Genomic DNA, 20,045 nt, shown 5'->3' with positions numbered 1-20,045 from the left:
CACTGCACCTGGTCTTATATTTCATCAATTCTTTTGTTCCTTCTACTTTGGTTTTCACTTTACATCTTGACTTGAATGCTTAGTTCATTCATCTTCATTAATAAAGTTTACAAGTTTGATTCACCCTGTGAGTGTAGCTTTAGCAGTGCTCTGTAGACGTTGATAAGTGGTCCTCTTTGCTCTTTCTTCTTTTCTGAGACGGGGTCTCGCTTTGTTGCCCAGGCTGAGTGCAGTGGCAGAGCTCACTGCAGCCCCAGCCTCCCCGCACTCAAGTGATCCTCCTGCCTCAGCCTCCCTAGTAGCTAGGGCCACAGGTGTACACCGCCACACCTGGCTGATTTTTTGTTTTCTATTTTTATTTTTGTACAGGCAGTCTCACTATATTGCCCAGGTTTCTTTTCCTTTTTTAAACCTTGTTGGGAAAACTTCAAAATATACCACAAAATAAAAGAGAATAGAAGAGAATCATATGCCTGTCACCCAGCTTTCACAGTTGTCAGCATTTTACTATAGCCCTGCCCACTCCCAATATTTTATATTTTTCATTTGAGTATTTTAAAGCAAATCTCGGACTTTTAGTCACCTCTAAATACTTTAGCATGTATTTTTTAGGAAACGGCTTTAAAAAACATAACCACAATACCTTTATCATAGCTAACAACACCAACCACGCTCATTAATATTATCTAATATTTATTCTGTGTTTGGTTTTCTCCAGATGTCATAAAAAGCCTTTTTACACTTTATTTGCTTGAATTGAAATCCAAAGAAGGTCTCCACATTGCATTTGGTTTAAGCCTCTCAGCTCTTTGAAAATCTATAACTTGCAGCTTCCTTTCCCTTTTTTAGTTTTTGTTTTTAATGCCATTTATTTATGAAGGCAATAGGGTTGTTTGTGCTGTGGAACGTCCCAGGTTTGGGATTTGGTTGACTGTTGTGGCACTATCTAATGTGTTTTTCTAATCCTCATACTTCCTGTAGCTAGGTCAGGATGCTTAATTGGTTTCAGGCTGTTTGTTGTTGGGGGGGTGGGGGGCAGTGGTTTCAAGGATATTCCACAGACTGTGCTCTGTGTTGCACGTTGAGCAGCCAGGTTACATGATGTCGGGTGCGGTGTCAGTAGGTTGAATTATAGAGTTCTTTATCAACCAGTTCTCTACTGGGTTTAACGGCCATTTGCTTGTTGCTTGTACCCGTTATTTAGTTGGTGTATTACTTTCCTATTGCCGCTGTACCAAATTACAACACTGTGGCTGAAATCAGTCTCACTGGTCTAGAGTCTGAGTATCTGGGTGCCATCAGGCAGCTCTGGAGAGTATCTGCTTCCTGGCCTTTTCCAGCTCGTGGCAGCCATTTTTTGGCTATGGCCCCTTCCTCCATCATTAGAGCACATGATCTAAAGGACACTTGTGATTGTGGTTACGTCCCACCCATATAATCCAAAATGATCTCCCATCTCAAGATTCTTAATTCGTCTGTAACATATCCAAATCCAGAAATTAGGACTTGAATATCTTTGGAGGCCATTGTTCAGCCTACAGCTGACAATTATAAAGTGAAGATTTTTCTAATTCTATTCTTATATAAAGAAGATTTCCTGTATCAATTTTGGAGGTTCTGAAATGTGGTTCCTGCTGGGGAGAAAGAAGAAATGAATGATTTCTTTCCTTTATCAGTGTTTAGGATGCACTGGAACTAATAGCTTCCAAAGTTGAAGTTCATTTCTGGAGCATTTCCCCTAGTACTATAAACCCGGGGATGTGATTGTGCTTCAACCCGTGGAAGCCGTATTTTGGTGCTTCTGTTGTTCTACCCAAGTTAGCTTGTGTCATCTTTGGGTGTGACTCCTTGGTTTGTGACTGCTCCCTGCCTGCCTGTCACAGCAGGGTGTTGTACCTCGTCCGTGTTCTGCTTAGACCTAGAGTCAGTCATGTTTCTAAGGAACCCCAGTCTCTTGCCGTGAGATGGTGTTTATATATCAGTCAGTTCAATGTGTATCATTTTCTTAGGCTAAAATCTTGGTTCTTAATGATATTAACTCGCTTACCTATTCTAAATTTTGTGACTCTGCTTTTCACTGATTTGTAGTAGCCGACGATGCTTAAGCATCTTTCATTCCCTTTCTAGATGGAGGCATCTTTGAAAAGTAAAGCGCCTCGTATGATACAGAGCTTCCCCTCCTGCAGATAACTCTCACAAACACTTAGCATGTGTCTGTCCAGAGTTTCCTGTTAAAACACACTTTCGGAGGTATGTAGTGTATGAATAAGTGCCATTTTCATAGCACATATTTTTCATACAATATATTCTTACAGTAACGATACTGACATTATTAGAATATATCCCATTTGGAATATATTGTCAAATTACTGTGTTTTAAAGTTAAATAATTCTCTGATGCTTAGGCCGCCGATCTGACATTGTTAGATACATTTGTTTCCGTTTTCTAAGTAGACTTTTTATTGAGGTATAATAAACATGCACTTTTTAATGTATATAGCTCAGTGAATTTTCACTAACTGAACTCATTCATATAACCAGCATTGAGATAAAGAAGTGGAACGTTTTATTTTTAGAGTTTAGAGTCTCTGATTTTTTTTTTTTTCCTTTGAGACAGAGTTTTGTTCTTGTTGCCCAGGCTGGAGTGCAATGGCGCGATCTCGGCTCACCGCAACCTCCGCCTCTCGGGTTCAAGCATTTCTGCTGCCTCAGCCTCCCGAGTAGCCGGGATTACAGGCATGTGCCGCCACGCCCGGCTAATTTTGTATTTTTAGTAGAGACGGGGTTCCTCCATGTTGGTCAGGCTGGTCTCGAACTCCCGACCTCAGGTAATCCACCCACCTTGGCCTTTCAAGGTGCTGGGATTACAGGCGTAAACCACTGTACCTGGCCTCTTCTGATGTTTATGGTTCTAAAACAGAGCTGTTACTCTTGTTCTGCTCAGATGAGCTTGACTTCCATCCCTGTCCCCTGTCCCTTCTTTCCTTGCCCCATCATTTTCTTCGTTTCTTTCTGAAAATATAAACAGACATACACATTTCTATTTCTGACTCTTTCTTACAGAAAGGTAGCATACCCTGCACCTGCTGGCCTCCGTTGCTCTTTTCATTAACTGTGTACCCCGAAGACTATGCATAGTAGTGTATGGAGGCTTTCCTCCTACCTTTTATGCTATGTGTTGCTTCACTGCATGGACACAACGTGGTTTCTTCAGCCCATCTGCATATTGAAGTTGTGTTACTTTCCAGATTTTTTTTTTTTAGCTTTTTATGTCTCGCTATCTCTGCTGTTGCCCTTCTGAAGTCCATTCATCCCACACGTGCAGTAGCTGGAGTTTCCTTTTTATCTAATACTTGAGTTTCCCACTGCCATACTCACCCCACGTTGATGCCTAATGTCTTCTTGAGGTTTCCTTTAGAGTGCACTCCTTACCTTTGGTGCCAGCCATTCTGCTATTCTGATCCTACTTCCCCTCATTACTGATCTTCCTTCTCTGCCATCCTGACCCCTTCCTGTCCTTGGATGCCTTTGGAGTTGCAGAGAAGCTGTCTTTATCTTCCTGGTGTGATACTTGTTTTCTAATAGTAGGAAATAGTGTTTTCTTGTTCTGCCCAGTTTTCTCTCTTTATAGATGAGACATCTAAGTTCCTGCTCCCTGGATGTATGTCAGTTTTTCTCTTACATGGTAATGTTCTGATCTGAGTCCGGTATCTCCATTGTCTAACTTTGCATAGAGGAACATACCTGTGCTTTGGTGGGGACGTTGTGCTTGTATTCGTGCAGTTTAATGTTGAATTAGCTCTTTGTGGAGACAGTTATATAAGTAAGCGTTTCTAGGGAGCCTTTATATCCAAAAGTGAGGCTTAATCTCTGAAGAGTAGACTGATAGGAAGAGAGTACTTGGAGAGATGATGCAGTCCCACCTTCTCATGAGACAAAGGAGGAAGCAGGCCAAGTGAAGAGGGTGATGTGCCAAGCAGTGTCAGCAGCAGATCGCACATTGGAGTGCCACATGCTCTCCACCCTTGAGAGGAGAAAACCTGAAGACTTGGGTTTTCCTGATGTGTGTTTTCTTGTTTGTAGAAAAGTATTGTTTCTATTTGGATAGGACTGAGCCCAAGATTAATCTTTCAGATTCTTAAGTATTTCCACCCATGGCGTTAGCTAGCTTTGTATCCATAACAGAGTTCTTTATAAACATGAGCTAAGCTAATTCTAGCTCATAGAACTTTCCTATGTAAATTGTAGGAAGGAAAAAATCATCAAGTGTAAATTGTTGCCCTGGGTCAAACTTCAAATTATTTTGTTTCTTGTAGTTTAATGAGATTTATAGTGAGGAGATGGAAGGGATTTTTAAATTGCAGGACTAAAGGGGAATGGCCCTTCCTACAGCCATTCTGTTCCCATCCTCTTCCCAGGAACACCATTACAGTTGGGGTGGAGGCCTGCAGTGGGCTTCAAGCCCTGGTGAGGAGTATGTGTGTGCAGGAGCTGCCATGAAACACCTTTCAGCGGCTCAGGGTAGCAGACTAGTGTTACCATGGCAGTTAGAGACATCAGTAAACCCATGGGTCATACGGATGCATTTCCACCTAGAAGCAGTGGTTTGTTTCTTCAGTGAGTCAAAGAAACTTAAGATGGAGGAGACCCTAAGGAGTCATGTAAGTTAAATGATCACCCAGTGGAGAGTACACTTCACAGTGGGAATAAGCTCTGCCCATTTTTTTTCCTAGGTGCTAATTCAGGAAAGCATGCTCACTCTTAGTGATCCTTTTCTTCATGTTGAGATGAAATGTGTCTTCAGAATTGTTCTTAGTTGTTCTTGGTTGTGCAGGCAACTGGACAGAACTCAGTCCCCCTTTAAATGCTCTCCACATGGTAAAGACAGCTCTTATGTATCTTGTTCTCAGTTTCCAAGGCTTGAATAGGTTCATGTAAAGTCATCACTACTTCCTCAAAAGGAAATTAACAAAAAAATTTTTAATTCAGACGTCTTGCAGATAACGTGGCAATTGTAATGAGAATAGCACAGCAGAGAAAATAAATTTTGTGACTCTGTTTTTCACTGATTTGTAGTACCTGGTGATACTTAAGTGTCCTTTTTTCCCTCTCCAGGTGGAGGTATTTTTGTTGAAAAGTAAAGAGCCTCATATAATACAGAGCTTTCCCCTTCTGCTGATAACTCTCACAAACACTTAGCATATGTCCATCCATAATTTCCTATTAAAACACACTTTGGGGGTATGTGGTGTATGAATATGTGCCATTTTTCGTGGTCTTCCCTCCCGTCTTCACATTCTACAGCTTCACAGCAGAATGGTCTTTTCAAGTCCATCTTTTACCCAGCTGTTCATGTTGATGCTTGTTGAGGACTGGGCTCTGGACTTCCTGTCCTTTTGCTATTCTCAATGACTTGAGTTTCCTTCTAGAGAGGTCTTATGCATGTACAAACATGTATATCTTTTAACACGACTGGTTACATATCAACGTAACACATAGCTGCAGGCCAGGCGCAGTGGCTCACACCTGTAATCCCAGCACTTTGGGAGGCCAAGGCAGGCAGATCACTGAGGCCAGGAGTTCAACGCCAACCTGGCCAATGTGGTAAAATCCTGTCTCTACAAAAAAATATACAAAAATTAGCCAGGCATAGTGGCGCACACCTGTAGTCCAGCTACCTGGGAGGCTGAGGTGGGAGAATCGCTTGAACCTGGGCGGCAGAGGTTGCAGTGAGCTGCGATTGTGCCGCTGCACTCCAGCCTGGGCAACAGAGTAAGACCCTGTCTCAGGAAAAAAAAAAGAAAGAAAGAAATAGGCCGGGCGCGGTGGCTTATGCCTGTAATTCCAGCACTTTGGGAGACAGGCAGGTGGATCACGGTGTCAGGAGTTTGAGACCAGCCTGGCCAACAATGTGAAACCCTGTGTCTACTAAGAATACAAAAATTAGCCGGGTGTGGTGGCGCACGCCTGTAGTCCCAGCTACTCGGGAGGCTGAGGCAAGAGAATCACTTGAACCCAGGAGGCGGAGGTTTCGGTGAGCCAAGATCACGCCACTGCACTCCAGCCTGGGCAGTAGAGTGAGACTGTCTCAAAACAACAACAACAAACTGCCTCTTCTTGTTCACTGACACTGGGTGTATGGTTAAAGCCCCCTTAACTGACCTGTTTTGAGGCACAGAGGTTTATTTAATCACCAGTCATTTGATACAGGGTGAAGACCTCCTATTTGAAATGGGACTGGTTGGATTCTACATGTTTTCTTTTTTTTTTTTGGAAACAGGGTCTTGCTGTGTTGTCCAGGCTGGAGTGCAGTGGTGCCATCATGGCTCACTGCAACCTCAACCTCTGGGGCTCAGGTGATCCTCCCACCTCAGCTTCCACACTGAGTAACTGGCACTACAGGTGCATACTACCATGCCTGGCTAATTTTTATTTTTATTTTTATTTTTTATTTTTTGGTAGAGACAGGGTTTCACCATTGTAAACCCAGGAAATCTGACAAGTCTCAGTTAATTTAGAAAGCTTACTTTGCCAAGGGTGAGGACGCGCACCCGTGACCCAGCCTCAGGAGGTCCTGATGACGTGTGCCCAAGGTGGGCAGAGCACAGTCTGGCTTTATACATTGTAGGGAGACATGAGACATCAGTCAGCATATACAGGACGAACATTGGTTCGGTCTGGAGAGGCAGGACGGCTCGAAGCAAAGGCAGGAAGACTCCAAGTGGGGAGGGGACTTCCAAGTCACAGGCAGGTAAGAGACAAATGGTTGCATTCTTTGGAGTTTCTGATGAGCCTCTCCAAAGGAGGCAGTCAGATACGCATTTATCTCAGTGAACAGAGGGGAGACTTTGAAGAAAATGGGAAGCACGTTGGCCCTAAGCAGTTCCCAGCTAGACTTTTCCTTTTAACTTAGTGATTTGGGGGCCCCAAGATTTATTTTCCTTTCAGACTATGTTGCCTGTGTTGGTATTGAACTCCTGGGCTCAAGCAATCTACCCACCTCAACCTCCCAAAGTGCTGGGATTACAGGCATGAGCCACCATGCCTGGCCACATACTCTCTTCTTATGTAAATGAAATTGATAATATGTCATCTAGGATTTTCAGCATTCATTTAAGTGGAACAAAAATTTAAGAAACTCATAATCAGTGTAGATTCTCTGAGATTTTAAAGGTTTTCCTCCATTTGACTTTTTCTTTTAAACAAACAGGTCTTGCTCTTTTTCCCAGGCTGGAGTGCTGTGGCACGATTGTAACTCACTGCAGCTTCAAATTGGGTTCAAATGATCCTTCTGCCTCAGTCTCCTGAGTAACTAGGATTACAGGCACAGGCTAATTGTTTTTATTTTTTATTTTTTTAAGAAATGAGGTCTCACTTTGTTGCCCAGGCTGGTCTCAAACTTTTGGCCTCAAGTGATCCTTCTGCCTTGGCCTCCCAAAGTGCTAGGATTATAGGCATGAGTCACCATGTCCAGCCATAATTTTTTTAAGGCAACTTGTTTTTCTTGAAATTTCAGTGTGGTAAATTTAATATCCATAGATACATTTCTCTTCACTCTTTCATTATTTTGAATTATTTCTAAATGTAGTTACATTAACTAGTGAAACTGGCATAAACAGGTTTGAGAGCAAGTAAAACTGAGTCTTACTAAGCACACATCATCACTGGTGGGGATCGGTGTGCAGGGCACACTAGAAGGCACTCTGCTCATGACATCAATTAATATTTTACTGTGGGGGTGGAGACTTGGTCATTCATCAGGTCGTTTATGGAGGTCAGTGATAGTGCTTTGTGTTCTGCCACCCTTTGTTTACCCAGTCCCGGACTGAACCAATGCAAATGTTTAATTTTCTGACTCTACAAAAATGCTACAGTGCACATCGGGCACACTGCAGAGACACTGCAGGTTTGTGATACCACCACAAGAAAGCCTGACATCCCAATAAAGCACATCACATGAGTTTTACGTTTCCCAGTGCATATAAAAGCTGTAACATGTTTAGAAAAACAGTGTATATAATTTAAAATAATGGTTAAGGCCGGGCGCAGTGGCTCACGCCTGTAATCCAGCACATTGGGAGGCCAAGGTGGGTGGATCACCTGAGGTCAGGAGTTCGAGACCAGCCTGGCCAACATGGTGAAACCCCGCCTCTACTAAAAATACGAAAATTAGCTGGGTGTGGCGGAGCACACCTGTAATCCCAGCTACTTGGGAGGCTGAGGCGGGAGAGTCACTTGAACCCGGGAGGTGGAGGTTGCAGTAAGCCAAGATCGAGACTGTGCCACTGCACTCCAGTCTGGGCAACTGAGTGAGACTCCATCTCAAAAAATAATAATAAAATATTGGTTAAAAAATGCTCATGATCATTGAGCCTTCAGCAAGTCTTAATCTTTTTGCTGCTGGAAGGTCTCGCTTTGATGTTGATGGCTGCTGACTGATCAGAGCAGAGGTTGCTACATGTTGGGGTGACTGGCAATTTTGTAAAATCAGACAACAATGAAGTTTACTGCATTGATTGACTCTTCCACAAAAGATTTCTCTGTAGCACGTGATGTTGTTTGATTGCATTTTCCCACAATAGAACTACTTTCAGAATTGGACTCAATCCTCTCAAACACTGCCATTGCTTTATCAGCTAAGTTTATGTAATATTCTAAATCCTTTGTTGTCATTTCAACAATGTTCACAACATCTTCATTCAGCATCTACTTCCTGAGTAGATTCTATCTTAGGAAACCACTTTCTCTGCTCATCCATAAGAAGCAACTCCTCATCTGTTCACGTTTTATCATGAGATTGCAGCAATTCAGTCCCATCTTCAGGCTCCACTTTTAATTCTAGTTCTCTTGCTGTTTCTACCACACTTGCAGTTGCTTTCTCCACTGAAGTCTTGAACCCCTCAAAGTCATGGCATCTGGAATGGTGAATCCTTTACAGGAGGTTTTCAATGGACTTTGCCCAAATCCATGAGAGGAATAACTATCTATGGCAGCTGTAGCCTTAAAAATAATTTCTTAAATATTAAGTCTTAAAAGTCGAAATTACTTCTTCATCCATGGGCTGCAGAATGGCTGTTAGCAGGCATGAAAACAACATTCATCTCCTTGTACATCTCCATCAGAGCTCTTGGGTGACCAGATGCTTTGCCAGTCAGCAGTAATGTTTTGAAAGGAATCTTTTTTTTTTTTTTTTCTGGGCAGTAGATCTTAACGGTGAGCTTAAAATACTCAGTAAATCGTTTTAAACAGATGTGCCGTCATCCAGGCTTTGTTTCATTTATACAGCACAGGCAGAGTATATTTAGTGTAATTCTTCAGACCCCTAGGATTTTCAGAATGGTAAATGAGCATTGGCTTTAACATAAAGTCACTGACTGCACTAGCCCCTAACAAGAGAGTCAGCCTTTTGAAGCTTTGAAGGCTTCTCTTAGAAGCGATCTAGCTATTGGCTGGGCGCAGTAGCTCACGCCTGTAATCCCAGCACTTTGGGAGGCTGAGGTGGGCGGATCACGAGGTCAGGAGATCGAGACCATCCTGGCTAACACGGTGAAACCCCATCTCTACTAAAAATACAAAAAATTAGCCGGGCGTGGTGGTGGGCGCCTGTAGTCCCAGCTACTCGGGAGGCTGAGGCAGGAGAATGGTGTGAACCTGGGAGGCAGAGGTTACACTGAGCCGAGATCGTGCCACTGCACTCCAGCCTGGGCCACAGAGCGAGACTCTGTCTCAAGAAAAAAAAAAAAAAAAAAAAGCCATCTAGCTATCAAAGTCCTTAGATGGCATCTTCTTGCACTATGAGGCTGTCTCATTTACACTGAAAATCTGTTTAGTGCAGCTACTTTCATCAGTGACCTTAGCTAAATCTTCATAACTCACTGCAGCTTCTACATCAGCACTTGCTGCTTCACCGTGCACTTTCATGTTAGAGATCTTAAACTTCAAGAACCAACCTCTGCTAGCTTGAGACATTTTTTCCTGCAGCTTCCTCACCTCTCTCAGCCTTCATGGAATTAAAGAGAGTTAGGGCCTTGCTCTGGATTAGGCTTTGGTTTAAGGGAATTTTGAGACTGGTTTAATCTTCTAGCCAGACCACTTAAACTTTCTCCTTATCAGCGATAAGGCTGTTTCGCTCTCTTACCATTTGTGTGTTCACTGGAGTAGCACTTTTCCTTCAGCCTTTTTTCTTTGCATTCACAGCTTGGCTATTTGGTGCAAGAGGCCTAGCTTTTGGCGTGTCTCAGCTTTTAACAACTCTTCTTCACGTGCCTTCTTAATCATTTCTAGCTTTTGATTTAATATGAGAGACGTGCAGCTCTTCCTTTCACTTGAACACTTAGAAGCAATTGTTGGGTTATTAATTGGTTTCCCCTGAATATTGTGTCTAGGGATCGGGCGGCATGAGGAGAGGGAGAGAGATGGGAGTGGCCAGTTGGAGCAGTCAGAACACACACAGCATTGATTGATTAAGTTCTCTGCCTTGTATGAGCGTGGTTTGTGGCACTCCAAAACAATTAGAGTAGTAACATCAAGGATTACAGATCACCATAACAGATACAATGACAATGAAAACGTTTGAAATATTGCTAGAATTACCAAAATGTGCTGTTGGAAGAGAGGCATGGAAAGACCTGCAGAGTTGCCAAAACCTTCAGCCTATAGTAAACACAATGTCTAAAAAACCCAAGTAAGAGAAGCACTGTAAGCTGAAGTGTGCCTCTATCTTTGGGCACATGTGTGAGAAATTCTTAGAAGTAGGAAGTGTTAGATCAAAGAATATTGATGTTTTAAATCTCAGTCCACAATCAAATATGTACGCTCTCCAAAGAGACCACACCAATTATTCCTCCAGCCACACCTGTTTCCCCACACTTTTTTTTGAGTCTTCAGATTTTATTTTTGCCAAACTGAGGTGAAATGTAGAATCTTATTCTACTTTTCACTTGCATTTTAAAATACAAATTGAATAAATGTTTCCTGCATTTCCATGAAAGGCCTGCTTGTATCTTTTGCCCATTTTTTAAAAATGGGTTATTAAAGAGTCCTTTAGGAAATACTGTAAACGTAACATGCTCCTCTTTTCCCCAGAAATGTTTGAGCCTGCCACGTGTGCCATGTTTGTGTTTGTGGTAGAGGAGATGTTTTCATGATTCCGAAGAAGACGCATTTTATACTCTTTTCCCCTAATGTAAATTTATTCATTAAACACAAAAGATTTGTAATAAAATATTTTTTCCTTAAGATTGTTATATAAAGTTTACTAATGAGAAAAACTCCCTTGTCAGTTTATAGTTTAGCTTTGGTTTGAAAATACAGACACTGTAGCACTGCTGTCCAATATGAGCCACATATATTTAAAATTTTCCAACATCTGCCTTAAAAATATAAAAATAAACAAGTGAAGTTAATTTTAATAATATTGTTTCACCCAATGTAAGATACTACCATTTTACATGTAGTCCATCCTAAAACTAATAATAAAATGTTTTACATAGTATTTCTTGTACTAAATCTTCAAAATCTGATGTATATTTTAGACTTACAGCACATATAATTTTAAACTAGCCACGTGTGAAGGCTGTAGTGACATGTGGCCAGCACAGCTCAAAAGAGTAGTCTGTTTCTATGAAAATCCATCAATTTATTCTTTTGGACCTAACATTTGTCCTATCCTCTTTTTTATTTTTTTGAGACAGGGTCTCACTTGGTCAACCAGGCTGGAGTGCAGTGTCACGATCTCAACTCATTGCAACTCCCACCTCCTAGGCCCAAGCGATTCTCCCACCTCAGCCTCCCGAGTAGCTGGGATTACAGGCATGCACCCCCAAGCCCGAGTAATTTTGTGTTTTAGTAGAGATGGGGTTTCTCCCTGTTGGTCAGGCTGATCTCGAACTCTCGACCTCAGGTAATCCACCCACCTCGGCCTCCCAAAGTGCTGGGATTACAGGCGTGAGCCACCATGCCCAGCCCCCCATCTTATTAAGAAAATAAATTGTATTTATCTGACACATGTTCTTTAATTAGGCTCTAAGTAAATAGTATTCTTTACTCAGCTGTAGAAATATGTGCTGATTGTTTCTGTATTTGTAAAATTAATGTAGTGGCATACTCCACTAAATGTATTAATTTAGTGGAAAGTAGTGAGTTTAGTGGTTTAGTGGAATTAAATGTTAGCATTCCCAAACAGTGAGATACCTATTAAAGGGCAGGTTCTTTTAGATACCATTTTCCTTGATCTTTTTAACAACTTGCAGAAAAGGCCCCAAAACTTAGAAATGTGAATTATTAAAGTTGAGAGCTTAAACAACTAGCCAAGGTGACCCAAATTATATCTGAGCAAGATTCTGAAAGCAGGTATCCTGGCAACAAGTTTGGTGTTCTTTATACAATTTGTTCTCATTATAGGTGCCTATAATGACTCGGATAAAACACAAGTTACGTATTTTCACCTTACCTAGAAATACGTGAATCAAAGAAATAAGCCAGAGAACAGTATCACTGGAGAATATACTAAGTTACCTTTTCTGTTACTTCCTGAAAAGTAGTGAAACTGACAGAATTAGTTAGTGGAGAAAGAACAAGGCAAATTTACAGGAAACCCTGGACTGCAAGGTCTTTGTTTCTGTCTCATCTGAACTTCCGTGAGACTTTATTTTAGGGCTGGGAGTTTAATGTAATAATATATACTGTAATATATCAGCAGTAAATACATGTGAGCCAAAGAAAAGTTGTTCCTTATTAGAATATGCTACAAGTCAAATTAAACTGAGTATAAATAAGCTTAATTATAAAATTAGTTTGTGCTAATAAAAATGTAATATGAGCCACATATAATTTTAAATTTTCAGCTTTCAAATGGGATGGAAACATTTCTTTGACCTGACTTTGACCACCACACTCAGTAATGGGAGTGCAAATTGTGCTAAACTTGGCTCCCATCCCATGGTGCCAATAACTTCCTATAAGACTGCACTGCTGCCAAGCAAGTGGTGGGCGCCTGTCCTCCACATCTCTGCTCCCACAGCCTTGGAGATGACCCCTGGTCCGCTGCTCCTCCTAACCCCTTCAGCATGGCTCCACTGCAGCGGGTTCCTGTCAGGTGATAAGTTAAAGCAAAGAGAGGAGTAGGCTGCACAAATTGTATACCTCTGTTTATCCATGTTATCCACTGACAATTAGGTTCTTAAAAATTTGTTGACTATTACTAGCAGTGCAGTGAGATGAGCATTCTTGTACGTATTTCCTTTTGCCCAGGAAAGCTTTTTCCTGAAGTACGTCTCCAGAAGTGGGATCATTCGCTCGTGGAGTATTTGCATCTTAAGCCTTAATAGGCCTTGCAAATGGTGTCAAATAAGGACCTAGTTTTTCCCTCCTACTGTAGATAACCAGTTTTCCCAGAGCCATTGATTGCATCATCCATCTCCCTGCTGATCCACACGACCACATCTGAGGCAGGCAATGTCAGTGTCTGTGGTGTCCGCGTTGGGCCCACTCTGCTGCTCCCTTGTTCTCTGTGTCTGTCCCGGCACTAGCACCACAGTCTGAATTACTGACACTGGAGAGAGCAAGCCCTCCTCCACGTTGTTTTCTTCAGAGTTATATTAGCTGTTCTTGGTCCTTGATCTTTTGTATAAATTTTGTTGTGTAAATATGATTGTATTTGTAAATATTCTAAAAATGGTGTATATAAATAATTTTTTTTACAATTCAGTGTTTGCAATGCAACATTATAAAAATTACATATAGAAAACTTGTATAAATAAAAATTGTATAAAATCTGGTTGTAAAATTCCATACACACACATACCTTTTGGGATTTAAGTTACATTTGCATTGAATTTCTAGTCTAATTAGGGGAGAATTACTATCCATGATTAAGTCTTTCTTTAGATGACCATGGCCTGTCTCCATTTATTAAGGTCATTTCTGTATTTTGACAAAGGTTTTTATAAGTTCTATAAATCACATTTTTTTTCTTATTAGATTTTTAAAAATTTTTTTAGAGGGGTGGAGAGGGGACAGAGTCTCACGCTGTTGCTCACGCGGCAGTGCAGTGGCGTGATCTTGGTTCACTGCAGCATCCGCCTCCTGGGTTCAAGCGATTCTCGTGTCTCAGCCCCCCAAGTAGCTGGGACTACAGGCATGCATCACCACACCCGGCTTAGATTTATTTTTAATAGTTTGTTGCTGGTGTTTTGGAAACATAATTGATTGTGTGTATTGGTTTTATTTCCAGAAAACTTAACTGAACTTTTTAATTAGTTCTAATAGTGTGTCCATACATCCTCCTGGATTTTCTTCCAGCACAGTTATATTGTCTGTGAATACTGGCAGTTTTGGTTCATTTTCAATTCTGGTAACTTTCTTTTTCTTGCCATACTGCCCTGGCTTATATTCCTAGTTGCTATTAGGAATGGGTTAATTAGTTGAGATTCTTCATTTGAATTTTTTTTTTTTTTTTTTGGAGATGGAGTCTTGCTCTGTTGCCCAGGCTGGAGTGCAGTGGCACCATCTTGTTTCACTGCAACCTCCACCTCCCGGGTTCAAGCAATCCTCCTGCCTCAGCCTCCCAAGTAGCTGGGAGTACAGGCATGTGCCACCACACCCGGCTAATGTTTGTATGTTTAGTAGAGACGGAGTTTCGCCATGTTGGCCAGGCTGGTCTCGAACTCTTGACCTCAGGTATCTGCCTGCCTCAGCCTCCCAAAGTGCTGGGATTACAGGCACGAGCCACCGTGCCCAGCCCATTTGAATCTTTTGAAATGATCAAATTATCTTTGCCCCTCATGCTGTTAATGTGGCGAGTAACTTTACTCTGTTTTTCTAATATTGTACCACCCCACATTACTGGATTAAACTTCATCGTGATAATATTTGTTTTTCTATTTCTGGGTCAGTTTGCAAGATTGTTTCAGGCTTTGGCTTTTAAATACCTAGGTGAGATTCACCTACTCCTTTGTCTGTGATGAGTCCAAGCCCCCTAGCTTTGTGTGGGAGATAATCTCTCAAAGCTTCCTTACAAAAGCATTTGGAGGCCCGCCTTTTTGTTGTATTATTTTGTTGTTGTTGTTGTTTGTTTTTTTTTTGAGATGGAGTTTCACTTTTGTTTCCCAGACTGGAGTGCAATGGCGTGGTCTCGGCCCATGGCAGCCTCCACCTCCCAGGTACAAGCGATTATCCTGCCTCGGCCTCCTGAGTAGCTGGGATTAAAGGCATGCACCACCACGCCCAACTAATTTTGCATTTTTAGTAGAGATAGGGTTTCATCATGTTGGTCAGGCTGGTCTCGAACTCCCAACCTCAGGTGATCCGCCCGCCTCGGCCTCCCAAAGTGCTGGGATTATAGGCGTGAGCCACCTTGCCCGGCCTTGTTGTAAGTTTTATATTTGTTTCTTTGAAGATTGGGGAAGGTTGGTTATTGAAACTATATTTCTAACTCAGTTTGGGTAACTTATTTTTCTAGAATTTGCCCATTTCATCTGTTTTCGAGTTTTTGACACTACTCTTCTCAATAGAATTCTTACATGATTTTTCAAAGTCTCCATTTTAGCTGTAGTTTTTGACCCCCTTTTAATTCTTAATATTGCCTACTTATACTGTCCTTTTTTCAGGAATCATTTTTGCCAGAGATTGAACTTGTCTTTTAAAAAATTTGGATGTAGGTTTTGTTTATCCTTTGTGGTATATGTCTTTTAGTTCATTAATATCTTATCTTTATTTCCTTCTACCTTTCTTTTGTTTATTCTGGTGTTTTTTGTTCTAGTTTCAGTAGTGGATGATTAGCTTATTTTATTTTTTTCCTCTTCACTAATAGGATGGCTTAAAGTTACAAGGCTTTAAGCAACAATCTTGTTTCATTCCACAAGGTGGGATATATAATTGCTTAATGGCTTAGTTTTAAATGTTTTCAGATTTCTTCCTTGTTCCATGAGTTACTTAGAAGCAAGTTTTAAAACTTATATAGTCTTTAAATTTTTAAGTTGAGTTCTAATTGAGTGGTGGTCTGAGAATGTTATTATGATTTAATTCTTTACTATTTGTTTAATTTTTTTTTTTTTTTTAGCTCCTGGCCAGGTTTTATGGTTTTTTAAAAAGGTGTCACTTTTAATCATGTGTTCAATAAAGTAGATTTATTAATTGTGTTTGCATCCTCTATACATTTTCCAATCCCATAACCTGTGTTACCAAGAGAGTTGGGTCAGTCTCACCCTTTAACCTTGGATATATCAATTTCTCCTAGTAACCTTCAGTTTTTACTTTATATGTTTTGCAGCTATGTTATTAGATACATGTAATCAGAGTTACTGAATTTTTAAGTTCTTGACCTTCTCTGTTCTTAATAATGATTTTTATCCTACAGTGTGTGTTATCTGAAAATAATATAACCAACTTTCATATGGTTAGTATTTGCTCGGAGTACTTCTTCCATCTCTTTATTTCAGCCTATATGTCTGTATGGTTTAGGACTGTTGAATGGCCTATAGCTGCTGTTAGAGTTGGTCAGTTTAGTCTGTTAACACGTATTTAGGTTACTGATGGGTTTGAATTCATTCCTCTCATCAGTTTTGTGTTTTATTTACCTTGCTTTTTCATTGCTTCTTTTACTTTTCTTGCCTCCTATTCTTTTTTCTTGTTTTCTCTCTTTTCTTTAACAATTATTAATACAGTATAATGTAACCAGTAATAATGTACATCGTAATGAATACCGCTGAACCTACCACCTAATCCAAGATCTAGAACATTGCCAATAACTTCCATTTGAGTAAGAGTTTAGTTTGAATGTTAAAAACTCTTTGTTTTTCCTAGATTGTCTTTAAATTTTTAACATTCATTCTCAACAAGGGCTAAAATTAGTATCTCTAGCCTCTCCCCAAATAATAAGGATCTTGAAACCTTGCAACTTCATATCCCCCTTCCACCTTATATATTATTGCTGCCTAAGCATTTTAATTCTGTCTTTTATTTTATTTTGTACTTGCATATTCTGCTTACGTACCTATCTATAATTTAATTCCCTTCAAATTTTATTGTTGATATTAGTATAGGGTCACCACTTGTTTCACTTTATCTAGGTTGCTGGTTTATCAGTATTCCTTCTTTCTGGTCTCTCTGGCTTTCATTTTCTTGCTGAAATTTGTCCTTTAGTAGGTCTGTCAGCAGGGATCTATTGGTAGTAGTTGCTTTATCTTTGAATATGTCTATTCTCATTCTTAAAAAGAATTCTTAAATCCAAATTGACAGTGATTTCTTTCGTCATAATTTATATATAGCCATTATCCTCTGGTATGTATTGTTTTAAGTGGTCTGCCTTTGGTCTCATAGTATTCTTTATGAGTAACCTGTCTTTTCTCTCTAGTTGCTTTTAAGGTCCTGCTCTTGTCTTTGGTGCTCTGAGGTTACTCTGTAGTGTGTTTTGATTTGGATTAGTTTAAATTATCCTGCTAGACACCTTCTCTGTCTTTTTTGGGATGAGGGAAGAATGTTGTATCATTAAATCTTAGAATTTTCTCAGCTATTTTAAAAAATGTTTCTTCTCTGTTCTTTGGATTTTTTCTTTTCTCTTTTTGTTTTGGAACTCCAGTTATAGACATATGTTAGAGTTTCTCATCCCATGGTTCTTAGCTCTTTCATTCGTTCCATCTCTCGATTTTTTTCTAAAATGTCACCTTTATGTCTCTTATGCTTTTTTATTGTCTCAATCTTAGTTCTGTCTCCCGAAGTTCTTGAGTCTAATCCTACTTCTAATCCATCCTTCCTTCTTTTTGAGCTTTGGGCTTTTAGCCTCTCTACCATTTGTGCTGATCTGTGGGTATCTTTTTTAGCCTGGTATGAGGTTTATTCTTTCCTGAGGCGGGGTGGGGGGGAATTGCTTTCTGTTTTGTTAATATCTCAGTTTGGGCTAGGGGTTCCTGGACAAATGGGCTTGGTTGTAGAGTACTAGTCCATTGTCCCTACAGCTCAAGAGATGCTCATATCTGCCAGCTCAGGATAGTCAGAGAAGGCATCCTGTAGTCCCCTCTGCACTAGTGGGCTTTTCTTCTTCTTTTTTTGATCTATCTATCTTCTGGTAAGTGTAGTCCTTTTGGGGATCATGACTTTATGGAATAGGAGGGTATCTCTTCTCACCTCCTACCTTGAGCAGACCCAAACTTCTCCCCCATCCCTTTGAGGGCTGAAAACTCAAATGTCAGACAGACGTTCACACTTCATTTGGTCTGAATATTGCTAGCCATGGAATTTCTAAAATTTGCTTCTATGAACTATTTATTAGTTTCAGTGTGCTAAGCCTGCTGGGAGGAAGTGCTGGTTGTGAGCATCAGCACAGAAGCATTCTGGACGGTTATTAGCACAAAGTTAGCATATGATTTTGTAATCTCTTCTGCTAACAGTGTTTTTTAAACTAACTCTTTACGGTGTCCTGTGTACTAGGTACTGTGCCTGTGCTGACTTCCTAGCTTTATTGGAAGTTCCTTGACAGTGGACCGAATCCCTACCCCTTACTCTTTCTCCATCTCCCTCTGCAGTGCTGAGCCCTCAAAAACAAAACAGCAACAAAAAACACACTTGCACTAGTTGCTGATTGGTTAATCCCCATGGAAAGGTTACCAACAAACCACAGCAGTGACACAGAAGGGAATGCCTATTTCCACATCTAGGGAGGCCCACCTGCCCAGTTCCGTGCTGCTGACTTAGAGCACGGCTTTGCTAATGATATCCTTGGCTCCTTCTCTGCGTCAAGCCGCAGGTGTTCTCTGCCTTCTGTGATTCTGCTCCCCTCCCTAGGTGGTGTCATGAAGTGCATGGTGTTTCTGCTGGCTCCTAGGCTTCTCCCCTGACCTTGCACATACAGTTGCCTGCTCCACTTCCCCACCTGCCCAGTCAGGGCATCACACCCCCTTATCCATCCAGTCTTCCTTGAATTTTACCCACCTCAGTGAGGGCAGCTCTTCCCAGTCACTCAGGCCAAGAACCTGTGTCTTTCTTAACTTCTTTTACACCCCTCTTCTGGTCAATAAGGAACTTCTTGGTGCTTCTTTCCGAATATATACCAAATCTGGCCATTTATTTCCTCCATTATGCCCACCATAATGCAAGCCATTGTCATCTTTAGACTGAACTATAGTAGGCCTCCCCTGCCCTCCCCTCCCCTGCCACTTAGTGTCAAGTGTTCCACGAAAAAAAAAAAAACACGTCTGATCCTGCCTTCTGCTGCTTGCAGCCCCCACCCAGCTCCCACCATCCTCAACAGCACCCGTGGCCCGGCTGCAGGCTGTGCGGACCTGACCCCATTCCCTGGGTAAGGCTGGGTGTGCCCCTACCTCTTCCCCTGTGTGGGACGGTCTTGTCCCCAGATACCTGTAGTTGATCCTGTGCCCTATGCAGGATTCTGTTGACCTGCGACTTTGCCAGAGGTTCAGACTGACATCTCTACAGATTGCTCGACTCCCTTTATACCCTTAAAAGAAACAGTGGCAGTTATCACTTAGTAAACACAATGGATGCAGAAGTGACAAGTCCTTCCCGGAGGGTGGAGACCCCGAGAGTAGGGATTCCGTTCCGCCCAGTCCTGTGTATCCACCGTGGGCTCAGAGGCCACACACCGGTTCTTTTGCGTGTATACATCTATGTAGAGATGGAGCCATAAGTAATACACGCTTTAAAGGAAGGGGATTTTACATTTTGGGGGGGAGATTAAGTTGATTGCCAAGGAATCGGGTGGGGATAGTTTATAAAAGTGAGGGACATAAGGAATAGACACGCAGGAATGAGGGAATGAAAGCCCCGGAGCCGCCTGGGAGCCTCACTGCGCTGTAGGACCTCGTGCCGGTGTGGCCATCCGTTTACGATGTGGTGGGCATCCTTTGAGGTTTTTCTTCTGTGATTTTGGGGAGGTGGGCGGTACTGGTGACATCTGCTTCCAGAGCAGCCGTCCTTCCTGCTCCCTTTCTGGTCTTCGGTTGTTTCCACTCGGGTTCTTGCGGGGCGCGCTCCCTCTGCTTTCTGGAGGTGATTAATTTCCCAACTCCTCGGCACCGCCTTCCCCACCC

The 20,045-nt window shown here is 41.5% G+C and overlaps 1 protein-coding gene across 4 annotated transcripts in view; it reads left to right on the top strand.

Annotated features, from left to right (window-relative positions):
• Window positions 1-20,045, top strand: part of HDLBP (high density lipoprotein binding protein) — an 86,745-nt gene that overhangs the window by 22,682 nt on the left and 44,018 nt on the right. For 2 of the 4 annotated variants that reach the window (XM_054680188.2, XM_024354730.3), the window contains exon 2: window positions 2,128-2,250. The exons of the other annotated variants lie outside the window; for them this stretch is intronic. The gene's annotated coding sequence lies outside the window, so the exon portion shown is untranslated. The remainder of the gene's footprint in view (window positions 1-2,127; window positions 2,251-20,045) is intronic. 4 annotated transcript variants of the gene reach the window in all.

Source organism: Pan troglodytes, chromosome 13 (genome assembly GCF_028858775.2).
Source record: "Pan troglodytes isolate AG18354 chromosome 13, NHGRI_mPanTro3-v2.0_pri, whole genome shotgun sequence".
In the NCBI taxonomy this organism is placed as follows: domain Eukaryota; kingdom Metazoa; phylum Chordata; class Mammalia; order Primates; family Hominidae; genus Pan; species Pan troglodytes.
This window is presented reverse-complemented; position numbering and strand designations above follow the sequence as displayed.